We start from the raw sequence: 12,562 nt of genomic DNA, 5'->3' as shown, positions 1-12,562 counted from the left end.
GACGAGGTAACCGTGCCCTGGGGACATGGATGAGTCTGCCCAGAACTCAGGGCTTCAGATCAGAGTCTGGCTGACCCTGCTCGACACTGTGGCCTCGGGCAGCCTGGGTTTCACAGTCAGTCACTGTGTTCCCTTTCTCTCTGTGGACTCGTTAAGATTTCACTTTGCTTAAGAAAAAGTGACATCGATTAAGGATTATGAATTACATGTAGATTCATCGTAGTATTTATTTTTGCATTTTAGATCTTAATTAAGCAGTTACTATTATAATACTCAGTTTCCTTAAATTATTATAGAAGATTAACTCAAAAACATTGTCTAATCTTTTGCAAATACCATGTTGAAAATATAATACTGAGTAAGAAGAGTCAAGTTAATGCGATTTGACAAAAATCCTTTAGAAGAGAAGCCTGTATTTAAAATAATTTTTCAGTATCTAGCACAGAAACTCTGAGAACTATGTGAGCTTTAGCTCTGGTGCTGAACATCATCACATCGAAGTTATCTAGCACAGAAACTGTGAATGTTGTGCAAGATGCAAAAGTGTTTATTTAAATAAAGAATCTAAGGATGAAGAGTTTCAATCACAGTGGAACTCTTCTAGGTAGATACCATGTCAAGTTCACAAATGATTAAAATATTTTGTTCTGGTTGGATATGATTTAAGATGGTGTTTGTATTTTATAGTTTCCCAGTGAAGTAAAAAATGTAAATATCAGCACTAGAAAACTGAAACAGGTTATTCAGGCCCTCGGTTGACTAAGAAATAGTGATGTGTCTAGAATTTGCCAGGATAAACTCTTGGATGTAAGTCATGCTACCTGCCCTCGAGGACTTTGTGAGCTGGAGTGGTTCACAGTGGTGTGGTTGAAGTCACCAGCCTTGGCTGGGTCATTGTTCATGTGATAGGGAGGTTTCCTCATGGCCACATGCCACTCCACTCTGCCACTCGTCCCTACTGTATGTGGGGCCAGAGCACCCCACCAGGCCTAGTTGGTTCCATTTTCCCCTAAAAGGTAAGGTCATGGCCTAAAAAATAGAATGACTGCTTTTGCTTAGCTGTGGCCTCAGGGAAGATTTTGTTGAAGAGCCATTTAAAGAGCCTCGAATCCATCCATTGACCAGCTTATTGAAAGTCTGCTGTGTTCCGGCATTGTGGATACAGACACAAGTGTTGTGAGATGTCGTACCACAGTAGGTGACACAAACAAACTGACATTCACAGGCCAGTGGGGCCCATGCTATGCAGGAAGCGGGCCCAGAGCATCGATCTGAAAACTGGTCAGGAGTCATAAATGAGAGCCCTGTGGCTGGGATCACAGTGGGGGTGATCAGCCAGGTTCAGAAGGAAGAGGTTATTTAGAAGAAAAGTTGATAAATGCAAGACAACCAGGTAGTGATATTGAGTATCCAGTTGATCCATGGATCTGAGATACAAGGGCAAGATCTGAGAGGGACATTTGGATGTGGTTTCCAGGGAGACTGTATGGAGTGCGAAGAGGCTCAAAATTAGCAACATTGGGGAAGATCAGTGTTTTAGCGGGAAGGTAGAAAAGAGGAGCCAACAAAAGAGGAATGAAGAGAACTGGAGAAATTCGAGAATTTCTCCAATTTGGAGAAAACAAGGGTGTAAACAACTTGCTCAGAAAACAGACGGACAATGAGCCATGAAAACGCTGGTGATCTCAGCCATGGACACTCAGGGGGACTCAGGGACTGGGAGCTGGGTCACCATGGGTTGTACTGGAAAGTAAGGTGAGAACAGAAAGCCTCTGGGAATTTTAAAGTGTTTGAAGAACAGAGTTAACAATGTATTGGGGAGAAATACATTTATATACTGAAGAAAAGGAACCAGAGGGTATAGAAGGCTGAAACAAGAGATGGATGAAAAACAAACCTGATCAGGTAGGAAGCACTTGTAGTGGAGCCCAAAATCAGGAGGGAGAATTCCCCTCTAAAACCAGAGAGAAAGAGACACAGACGAGAGGATGCAGATAACAGCATGTCTGTACATGGGAAGGTGAGGCCTTAGGACCAGTCCGAGTAGACAGCCCCACGTTTTCTGTGAAGTTTGGCAGCAAAGTCCTGTATCAACTCTGTGTGGAATGGCTTTAAACTCTAAGTGCCTTTAATATGCTTTTATTATTACATTTACATCATATTAAAAACAAAAGGTTCTGCTTCACTCCTAAATGTTAAATATCAAGGATATTGGTGCAGAAACTCAGAAGACAGAAGAGAACTGGAGAAGCAAGGGCTTTGAGCTGTCCTAGAAGATGCAGGTGGTGGGGGGAGGGAAGAGGAGTGTGTCCCCTGGGACTGAGAAGGAGGAGGTGAGCAAGAGGGGCAGGCGTTGACCCCTCTGCCCTGAGGACTCGTGAGGACACTGGGAGGCGTGGGCTTAGATCACAGGAGGCAATAGATCCACTTCTGTACCTCTCGTCTTCTTTTTTTTTTTTTTTGGTTTTATTATTTTTTTTCCATTTATTTTTATTAGTTGGAGGCTAATTACTTTACAGTATTATAGTGGTTTTTGCCATACATTGACATGAATCAGCCATGGATTTACATGTATTCCCCATTCCGATCCCCCTTCCCACCTCCCTCTCCGCCCCATCCCTCTGGGTCTTCCCAATGCACCAGCCCTGAGCACTTGTCTCATGCATCCAACCTGGGCTGGTGATCTGTTTCACCCTTGATAGTATACATGTTTCCATGCTGTTCTCTCAAAACATCCCACCCTTGCCTTCTCCCACAGAGTCCAAAAGTCTATTCTGTACATCTGTGTCTCTTTTTCTGTTTTGCATATAGGGTTATCGTTACCATCTTTCTAAATTCCATATATATGCGTTAGTATACTGTATTGGTCTTTATCTTTCTGGCTTACTTCACTCTGTATAATGGGCTCCAGTTTCATCCATGTACCTCTCTTCTTTTTGTACTTTACCTTGATTTACACTGAAGATGGACCTTTAGCCATTTGCCTCTTTTTCTCTTTCCCATCTCTATCCTAGACAAGGTCCACCTCCTCGTACCCAGGTGACTGCCACAGCCTGGACACTGATCTCCCAGCCTTCCACGCCTCTGTGCACAGCTGTCCAAAGGCATCTTATCACACTTAACCCAAAATGCAGACTCCTCACTATGCTCTGTATGGCTCCACCTGTTTTTTCGAATAGCTTTGTTGAGATATAATTCACATAGCAAACAACCTACTTATTTAATGTTACAGTTCAATAGTCATCAGTATGTTCAGAGTTACGTATCAGTTTTAGAGCATTTTCCTTTCCCCAGAAGAGACTCTGCACCCCTTAGCCATCATGCTCACATTCCCTCTGCCCCAGGTTCCAGACAACCACTTGTCTGCTTGTGTTTTCTTAGCTAAGCCTACTCTGGAGGTTTCATCTAAATGGAATAGCATTATGTATGGTCTTCTGTGACTTCTCTCTCACTCAGTATAATATTTTCAGGGCTCATCCATGTTGTCTCATCTATCAGTGCTTCACTCCTTTATATTGTGGGACAATATTCCATTGATTGGATAGACCATGTTTTATTTATCCACTCATTAGTTTATGAACATTTGGGTTGTCTCTTTTCCATTGTTTAGGAACAATGCTTCTGTGAACATTGATGTACAGTTTTTGTGAGTGTGGACATATGTTTTTATTTCTCTTGAGTATGTACCTAAGGGTTGAATTGATGGATTACAAAGTAACCCCATGTTTAACCATTTGAGGTACCGCCTGATAGGTTTCCAATGCAGCTGCACCATTTGACATTCTCACCAGCATTTGACATTCTCACCAACAGTGTAGGGAGGTCTTATTTCTTCACCTCCTGACCAACACTTGTTATTGTGTGTCTTTTTATTATTGTGTGTCTTTTTATTATAGCCATCCTAGTGGATGTGAAGTGGTCTCTCATCACAGATTCAATCTGTATTTCCCTAGTGACTAATGACGTTGAGCATCTTTTCATGTGCTTATTGGCTATTTGTACGTCTTCTTTGGAGAAATGTCTGTTCAAGTTCTTGACCCATTTTCAGTGAGTAGTTCATCTTTCTATTATTGAGCTGTCATCTTTTTTATATATTCTGGGTAGAGAGCTCTAACTGCTTTCACCAAAGGCACAGTTCTTGTACTTTGTTTTAAATGAGCAAAGATTACTATTACTTCAATTTAAAATACTCCCCAGCTTCTTGAGTATTTTTTCCATAGTACTTATCACTGTTTCAAATTGCGCTATACATTCATTGCTTCCTTTTCTCTTGGTTTGGCTACCAAGAATATAATTTCTGTCTCATCGAGCCCCGCTTCTCCATCTATTCTTTCACGACAAAGAGAGGCTATTGTGATTAAACACATGCACTTTTCAGCAGGTGTCCAATTCCCAGGGCTGCTTCTCAAGAGCTGGGTGACTCTGGGCAAGTATTTAGCTTCTCTGTGTTTCATCTCCTCACTTGAAAGATGGGAAAAATTAATAATCGATGATTCATATAGTCATTATGCAAAATGAGTTAGCATATAATAAAGCACTTATAATAGTATTTAGCACAAAGAAATAAAATTAAAAAGTCAGCAAATATTTTTGAATGAACACTTAATGAATTTTCCTACTAACAAGGAAAATGAGCTGTTAAGTTTCCAAAGATTTAATCAGTCTCGTCAACACATATTCTCACTATGACCAGGAGAGGTTATTAACTGGGTACCAACTACCTGTGGGCTTTGCATGAATACTAATCTATGTGGGGATCATGGAGTTTTACAGAATTTCTACTATGTTCCATACCTTTTGTGAGTGACATCTCAAAAGTCTTCAGGGCTCTGAAGGAACCTCTTCAGGGAGGTTCTGTTATGGTACATTTTTAACAGTTGAAGACCCTGAAGATCTGTTGGGGAGGTTAAATGCAGTCCTGAGATCACAGAGCTAGCAAATGTTAGAGTTAGGATTTAAATTCAGGTTGGTGTCACCACTTTACACCTGCCACCTTTGGTGAGGGCTTGGAGTGTCCCTTTAACCACGAGCATTTCCCAAGTTATTTGTCACTGTCTTTCCCCACAGGCTGGTTTTATGATTTTTACCATATTTTGTTGTCTCCATAATCTTATCACTCATTACTGACTTTCTGAACACTTTCTCCAGGCAGTTTCCAGCAAATGCAGCACAGAAATTCCCATTCTGTGAGCTCCAACTCAGTTGTGGGTCTTTCCAGGATTTGCTCAGAGAAAGACATACAAGCTCCACCTGCCATTTTAGCCACAGCTACACAGCAAGAGAAACCTTGGCATCACACAGGGTCTTAAGCATTAGCTCAGCTTAAAATAGGAACAATGATGTTGACCTCCTTAGGTTGTTGTGAGGCTTAACTAAGATAATATGACCATGAGATGCCTAGTCCAGTGTATGAATTGGTGTCCAGGTATGATTGAAGACAGCAGTTGCTAAAAGCCTCCTCTGATTCTGTGTTTACCTCTTGCCTCCTGTAGATCGCTTAAAGCACCCTCCACCACTCCCTACTGCCTCTACCCAATTTAGGGTCAGAATATTGCTTGGCACATTCATGATAAATAATACTGTGTTTCTTCTATTACCTCAATTTTATTTCACGGTATCTTGAGAACTGCCCAATTTAGTTTCTTTAGGTATTTGTAACATACCAGTCACTCTTCTGTTTTTAGCATATGATTGAATTGGCTATGACAGTCCTTAAGTTTTAATACACCCCCACTTGGAATTAAAATCAATAGTTATATGTATCAACATTAAGGTAATCGCAAGGTTACATAATTTTTGGGGTACATTTTAACTTGCAAATTATTCTTAATTTGTAAAGTTAATCTTAATTCACAAGTTAACTGTTCATAAGATTGTTATTTTGTACATCCCTACTTTTCAGATATGACATTAATAGTACAATAATTTACTTTAAGCATCATATGTACTAGTCTTACAAGCTGCTCTACCCTGTATATTTTCATCTGCATAACTTTTTGCTACATGCTATGGGTACTTTTGTATTTGATCTTTAGATATTATTTTAAAGGATACTTTCATATTTTATCTTTAGATATTATTTTCTCAAAATTCATATCCCACAGGCAGTGCCCTGATCACAGTTTTCTGTTTTCTTAATAATTAACTGGTCAGCAGTCTTCAAACAGTCAGCACTCTCACTGCAGCTTCTGGGCTCTGGAGGAGGCAGAGACAAGGTTGTCTCAGCCCCACGGGAGCCATCAGTAGGTGGGTGGTGAAGAGCATGTTGAGGGTGATGCATTACAGGATCAGGGGCTATGGTTGGACTAGACATGGCTTCCTGTGGGAACACAGAACCACACTTGGGAGGAGGAGTTAGAATGTGAGAGGAAACCCATCTGGGTTACTGGAGGCCAAGTCTTCACTTCATGAGTGTTCTTGTTATTCACTTTGGAATCACAGTATATAAATTAAGTTTTTAAAAGATGGATTCTGTAGTTCATCCAAGGAATTTTCTTCTTATACACACGTTTTTGGAAAAATTTAATGTCCTCCCAAAATATGTAGTATGCTGCCTCTGACAGAAAACTAAGGTCAAATTTCCTCAGTAATCTTCCACAGATAGTGAAACGTGGGGGTCGAGAGAGAAACTAGTGAAAACCAACACGATTCTGGAATTGGATAAGCACAGGACGAAGTGCCTGACGTGAGCTGTCCTGGTCTCTCTGGAAAACCAGATGTTCAGATGACCAGAGGCTCTTACTGAGTCTGATTCATTATAACTTGTAGAAGGCGCCCAAACAGAGATGTGGGTTAAGATCTGGACTCTCACCGCAGTCTCGGCTGTGACAGCCCACGCACAGCCGATCCGGATGTGTAGGACTATGAGTTCCCCTCTGCCCAGACTCTATAGCTCATGTTTGTACTTCTGCAGGAGAGCTCATCAAACCCAGAACCCTCAGGCTGTTCTGCTGACTTTCAGAGAAATAAACTCAGCACCTCCATCTCCTCAAAGACTTTCATTTCATCACCTCTTTGGTGTGTGCGACACAAACATTTGTACTATGAGAGGGGCACACACCTCACACCCCTCTCTACTCTCCAGGAGTATACCTGCTTATGTGAATTCTTCCCTCTTTTCTCTAGAAGAATAGGTGCTTAGTGAGGATTTGAGTAAATAAGTTAATGTGTTCATTTAATAGTACTGTTCTATATGGAGAAGTTTGGTTATACTGGCATTAATCAGATTCCTTATTTGTGATGTTATCTTGTATTTGGGTGAGGTTAGTACTTTTAGAATAGCTCTGTTAAATAAAATCTCAGGGGGATAGCAAGACCAAATAAGAGGTGGCAAGAATTCCAGAAGGGCCACAGATTCCTTTAAAATTGTTCTCATGTGTGAATGAACTTATGGGAACCAGGGGGAAGTGGGGAGGGGTAGATTGGGAGTTTGGGATGGACACGTACGCACTGCTATATTTAAAATATATAAACAGCAAGGACCTACTGTGTAGCACAGGGAACTCTGCTCAATACTCTGTGATAACCTAAATGGGAGAAGAATTTGAAAAAGAAATTTAAAATTGTTCTTATTGGCTTACTGTGATTTCTTACGTTGAGCCATAATTCTCCCAGTTTTACTGGAATATTGTTTAATAAGTTCGTGGATCCGGACACTAAATAGTTTTTCCTTGTCTGGGCACATCCCTGCAAAAGCACTTCACTTCTGCTCCATGTGTCACTTTCCATTTGGGGAATCATCCTCCATCTCTTTAGTGATGTTTTCTTCTACAAAATAAATAGTTTTTTATAAACAAAATAAATTTATTTTACTTCCAACTGCTCTCACACTTCTAGTTCTAAAATATGTATTCCAATGAACAATCCTGCATATACCCTTGTAAGAGCTTTATCACTGAGGTATTTACCCTGACAGCAATGCAAATAGATTTTTTAGTTTTAGACTAAAAGGTGTTTTCATCCTTCAAGAAGTTTTCAGGATGATGTGTTCTTCAACATAGCAGTGACCTGAACCCTTCAATAGTCTCTGAGAAACTTGCTGTACCATTTAGGAATAAGTGAAAATTGACTGAGGCTGGTAAAACATTGATTGTCTCAAGGAAAAATGCATTCTTGCTTGACATGGAAATTCATTTTATGGTATCATTTTTAATTAATTCATCCTCTTATTTTATTTGCTTTGGGCTAGTTTCAGGGCTGGTGCAGGCTTAGATCCGTAATTTCTGAGCTTACATCTGTTAATGGCACCTGTAATGAAGAAGTGCATAATTACTGTTTCTTTCTCAACATGAATGGCTTCATCTGAAGGGAAGATCAAGTTCAATAAGCTATAAAGTGGTTCTCAGAATGTACTCCAGTGAGGGGCCAGAACATTCACTTTGTATCTGTTCTTTTCTAGCGTAAAGTATTAAAAACAGAGCAGATACATAGCTTGAGAACAGAGTGGAGAATGCCTTGTTCCATGTGGGCGTAGGGAATTTAGACTGTGGGATGGGCTTGCCTCACAGCCTGGGTTAGCGACATTGAAGGTGACAGTTCTCAGAGTGTGGTCCCTGGACTATCAGAACCTGGATCACCTGGGAACATAGTGGGAAGGGCCATGCTCAACGCCCACCCCAGATGACCCTGTGGGTGACCATGGTGCTGGCTGAGGTCTGAGAACTGCTGCTCTGACACTCTGCTGTTCAAGCTATGGTCCATGGAGTAGCGGAAGCCCCCGGACCTTTATTAGCAATGCAGGAGTTTGGGGCATCAGAAGCAGGTGGTCCTGATGTGGAGTAGAACCTGAGCCACTGACCTGAGGTCAGAGCAGGACACTTACCTGAGGTTAGAGAATTTAGGGGCATTTGAGAGGCTGTCAAAGTGGGACCAGTGATGCTTATTTTTCACTGCATCAAATATTGGTTTGGCCAAAAAGTTAGTTTGGGTTTTTCTGTAACATCTTACAATATATTTAAACAGCCTAATTCAACTTGTTTATATTAAGGGAACAGTGGGAAAAACTCTGAGAGTACAGAAGGAAATGTTTATAGGTAACAGCATAAGAAAAGTAGAGTTCATGTGTTTTGCTTATTTTATAAGATAGTTGGTAGATCACTCAGCTAACAAAATACACAATCACTGTGAAATACTACCTTTAAACCTTAATTATTTTCAAGACAGTGTTACTCGTTAAAGGTACCATAGCTTTTTATAGTATGTGATTTCTATTTTTAGTTTCTTTTGGTAGACATTGTTAATTTTATTCTAGTATTTACTTTACATCAATATGTCAATGCTTCTGTTTTTACTTTTCTTTAGTTCTCTCTCTTTTTTTAAAAAAAAAAAATCTTTTACTAGCTGGTTTTTATAGTTTAAATGATATACCTTGAATCCAAGTTATTATTTGTACCACTTCATACCAATGATTTCATTCCATTTTACAGTTTTTCTCTCCTTTGTCAGAACAGAAAGCACTTCTGTGGTATTCCTATATTTATAACTCAATGCTTGTTTCAGTCTTCATTTCTCAACTAGCTAAAAAATTTCTCAGCATCTATCTTTTTGCCAAAACTTTTGCAGTCGTCTCTTGGTTGGATGAAGCCTTGCCTCTAGCAGAGGGCTTGCAAACTACACCCCTTTTTGCTGAGTGGTAACAGTGGGCACTTTACTGTTTGTGGATCCCTCTCAGTTCCTCCTGGGAGAAATGGGGGAAGAGATGTATAAATCTCTTGTCACAATGTTCAGAAATATGTAAAGGCACACTGTGTCTACATTGTGAGATGGAGAACAGAACCATGGTCTAGGGAGCAGAGCTATAAACTGGATAATAAATCCTAAGTGTGCATGTATATACACATACATATATACATATATGGTCACAGGAACACATACATACAGACACATATATATCTATATATCCCACAATGACCTAGACATTTTAAGTGAGAGCATAGTTTTCAAGTAATTTTTGAAAGGTCAATTTTTGAATTCACTTTTCATGTACAGATAAATCTAAGATATGTTTTATGTCTCTCTTTTTCTACCCTCAAATTTAATTTTCCAGAATGTCTCTCTTAGAAAGTCTTTTTACCTGGGAAGGAGGTTGTAAACTTTCGAGTCCCATCTCCTCCCCACAGGGTCATTGTTATGATGCTGAGGATCCAGGAAGACAAAGCTTTCTGTTGAGGCTGTGAAGTTTGCCTCTTTCCAGGACTTGGCATTTTCCACCTTCTGTTGGTGAAGCCAGTGGCCTGAGCAGAAAAGTAGACTTGACCAAGTAGAATCTTATTTGTAAGAACATTTGTAGCATGGAAACACATGAAAATGAAGGGATTTTTTTTTTTAAAGCCTTTGGAAATCTTTGCACAACAAACACCCCCGTATGTAAATAGGACTGTCACTAGCTGTTTGTCCAACAGCGAGGCCTCCAGATGAACCAGGGCTGTGCGCTGACAGGGACAGCTGACTCATTAGCAGAGAGCAGTGGAAGGTAATTAACCCTGGGAAAAGTACAGCTGCCGTGCGGGCTGTTCCTTTCTGTAGGATCTGATTAGAAATTAGTGTTAAACCACTGACTCTTTTTTTTTTTTTTTAAAGACTGTCATTGATAATTCACTTTCACTCTCAGGTGTGTGCCCAGAAAAGGTTCTCAAATGTACTTGTGGACAAAGGAACTCAAATCTAAAGAGCATTTTCTGATCACAGTAGACACCTGTTTTTCTTGTTGAGAAGAGTTCTTTCAAATGAATATTGTTGGACTGTTGGCGATTGGTTAGTGCCTTGGTCCATTCTCACATAGTCAATATGTAAATTACTTGAAAAGATTGTTTCATACAGTTAATAAGCTGTAGATAATTACTGTTTAATTAAGTTTCTCTTTTTCTTTCCATTTTCCCTCTGATGACACTTCTTGTCCATAGCCATGGAAAGTCTCCAGTTCAGAGCCAGTGGACGTTAGGGAAGGTGAGTGAAGATTATTTAGAAATAAATTCCAACCCCCCCCCAAGCGAGAAGTACCCCTAACTTTCTAATGGCCTCCAAAAACTTGAGAATTTAAGGTACTTGTTTTTCGGGGGTAACTAAAGATGCCTGGTTTTGTTAATGTTGGTCTCTTCCTGGTCATTTGAGTTACAATTATGTATTCTTTTGAGAATTGTATCCACCAGGCCTTCTTGGGTAATGATGTCACTTGTCCCATATGAGGAGCATTAATACTTAAACACAATCAGGATTTACATACATAGCTGAAGAATGTAGTGGGCAGCATAATCACCCTGCCTCCACAAACTGTCTTTTTTTTTTTTTTTTTTTTGAATAAATTGGGAAAAAAGTCTTTAACATCTGAAAGAACTTAAGAGGAAAAAAATATAAAAAAAGATAAGACGAATAGAAAACAAATGGAAACATGGCACTTTGAACCCAAATATTAACAGTGATATTAAATGTCTATGTCTTAATTCCTGAAACCTGTGAATACGTTACCTTACAAACAAAAGGAGTGTGAATAAATTGAGAGTCTGGAGATGGGAGAGTCGCTTGGATTATCCAGGTGGGCTCAACTTATCCCAGGGACTGTAAGAGAAAGGCAGATGGATGAGTCATGGAGATGTGACCCAAGAAGGACCCACCATTTGAAGAGGGAGGAAGGAACCATGGGCCACGGAATGTAGTGGCCTCGAGACACTGAAAATGGCCCCTGAAAAAACAACGACCTCAGACCTACAACAGGAAGGAACTGGGTTATGCCCCCAGTTCTGGCGAATTCCCCATACACTCTCTGGAAAGGAGCACAGCCTGACTTGATCTTAGCCTGGTGAGACTGTCCCAGACTCAGACCTCCAGAGCTATAAGGTAATGTATTTGTGTGAAGCCATGACGTCAGTGGACTTTTTACAGCAACAACAGAAAACTAATATAGAGGATAAGTCAACCGATATTTTACATGTATTTTAGCTGACAGTGTAAATCCTCTGAAGAATTTCTTGTGTTTAAATGAAGAGAAGAAAGATTTCTTGAGTACCCAAGACTGAGAAATCAGTTTTAGGAACTAGAATTTGTAAATCATGATGATGGTTATGATGAATTCTGAGATTTCCTTCTTTTACATTGCAACACCCCTCCTCCCACCAAAAATGTTCTCCACGTGGTATTTTTGTAAACATGTTGCCTGTATCATCAGAGGTACAGATGAATACCAGCTTTACTGGGATAGTTAGTATGTCTGTGTTTCACTGAGCTTGAGCAAGAGGAATAGAATGTCTGTGGGAAAGATGAGGTCCCTGATGCAGAGAGAAAACTGATCTGACTATTACAGGGTTCACGAAGCCTGGCACCTAGAATCACAGGGCTGTCATGCAGAAGCTGGTGTTAGCATGGAAGGCTTTCTTCATCGTGAAATGGTGACAACTCCCTAGAGGCATGGGATGATGACAGGAAAAGAGTGCACTGTGGTGCTCATGAGAGTGCCTTTCTCAGGGAAAGAGTTCAGTCAAGGTGTTGTTTAGCTGCCGAGTTGTGTCTGACTTTTGCAACTTCATGGACTGTATAGCCTGCTGGGCTCCTCTGTCCGTGGAATTTTCCA

This window comes from Odocoileus virginianus, chromosome 15, assembly GCF_023699985.2.
Source record: "Odocoileus virginianus isolate 20LAN1187 ecotype Illinois chromosome 15, Ovbor_1.2, whole genome shotgun sequence".
In the NCBI taxonomy this organism is placed as follows: Eukaryota; Metazoa; Chordata; class Mammalia; order Artiodactyla; family Cervidae; genus Odocoileus; species Odocoileus virginianus.
The sequence above is the reverse complement of the archived record's forward strand: the minus strand, read 5'-3'. Positions refer to the sequence as shown.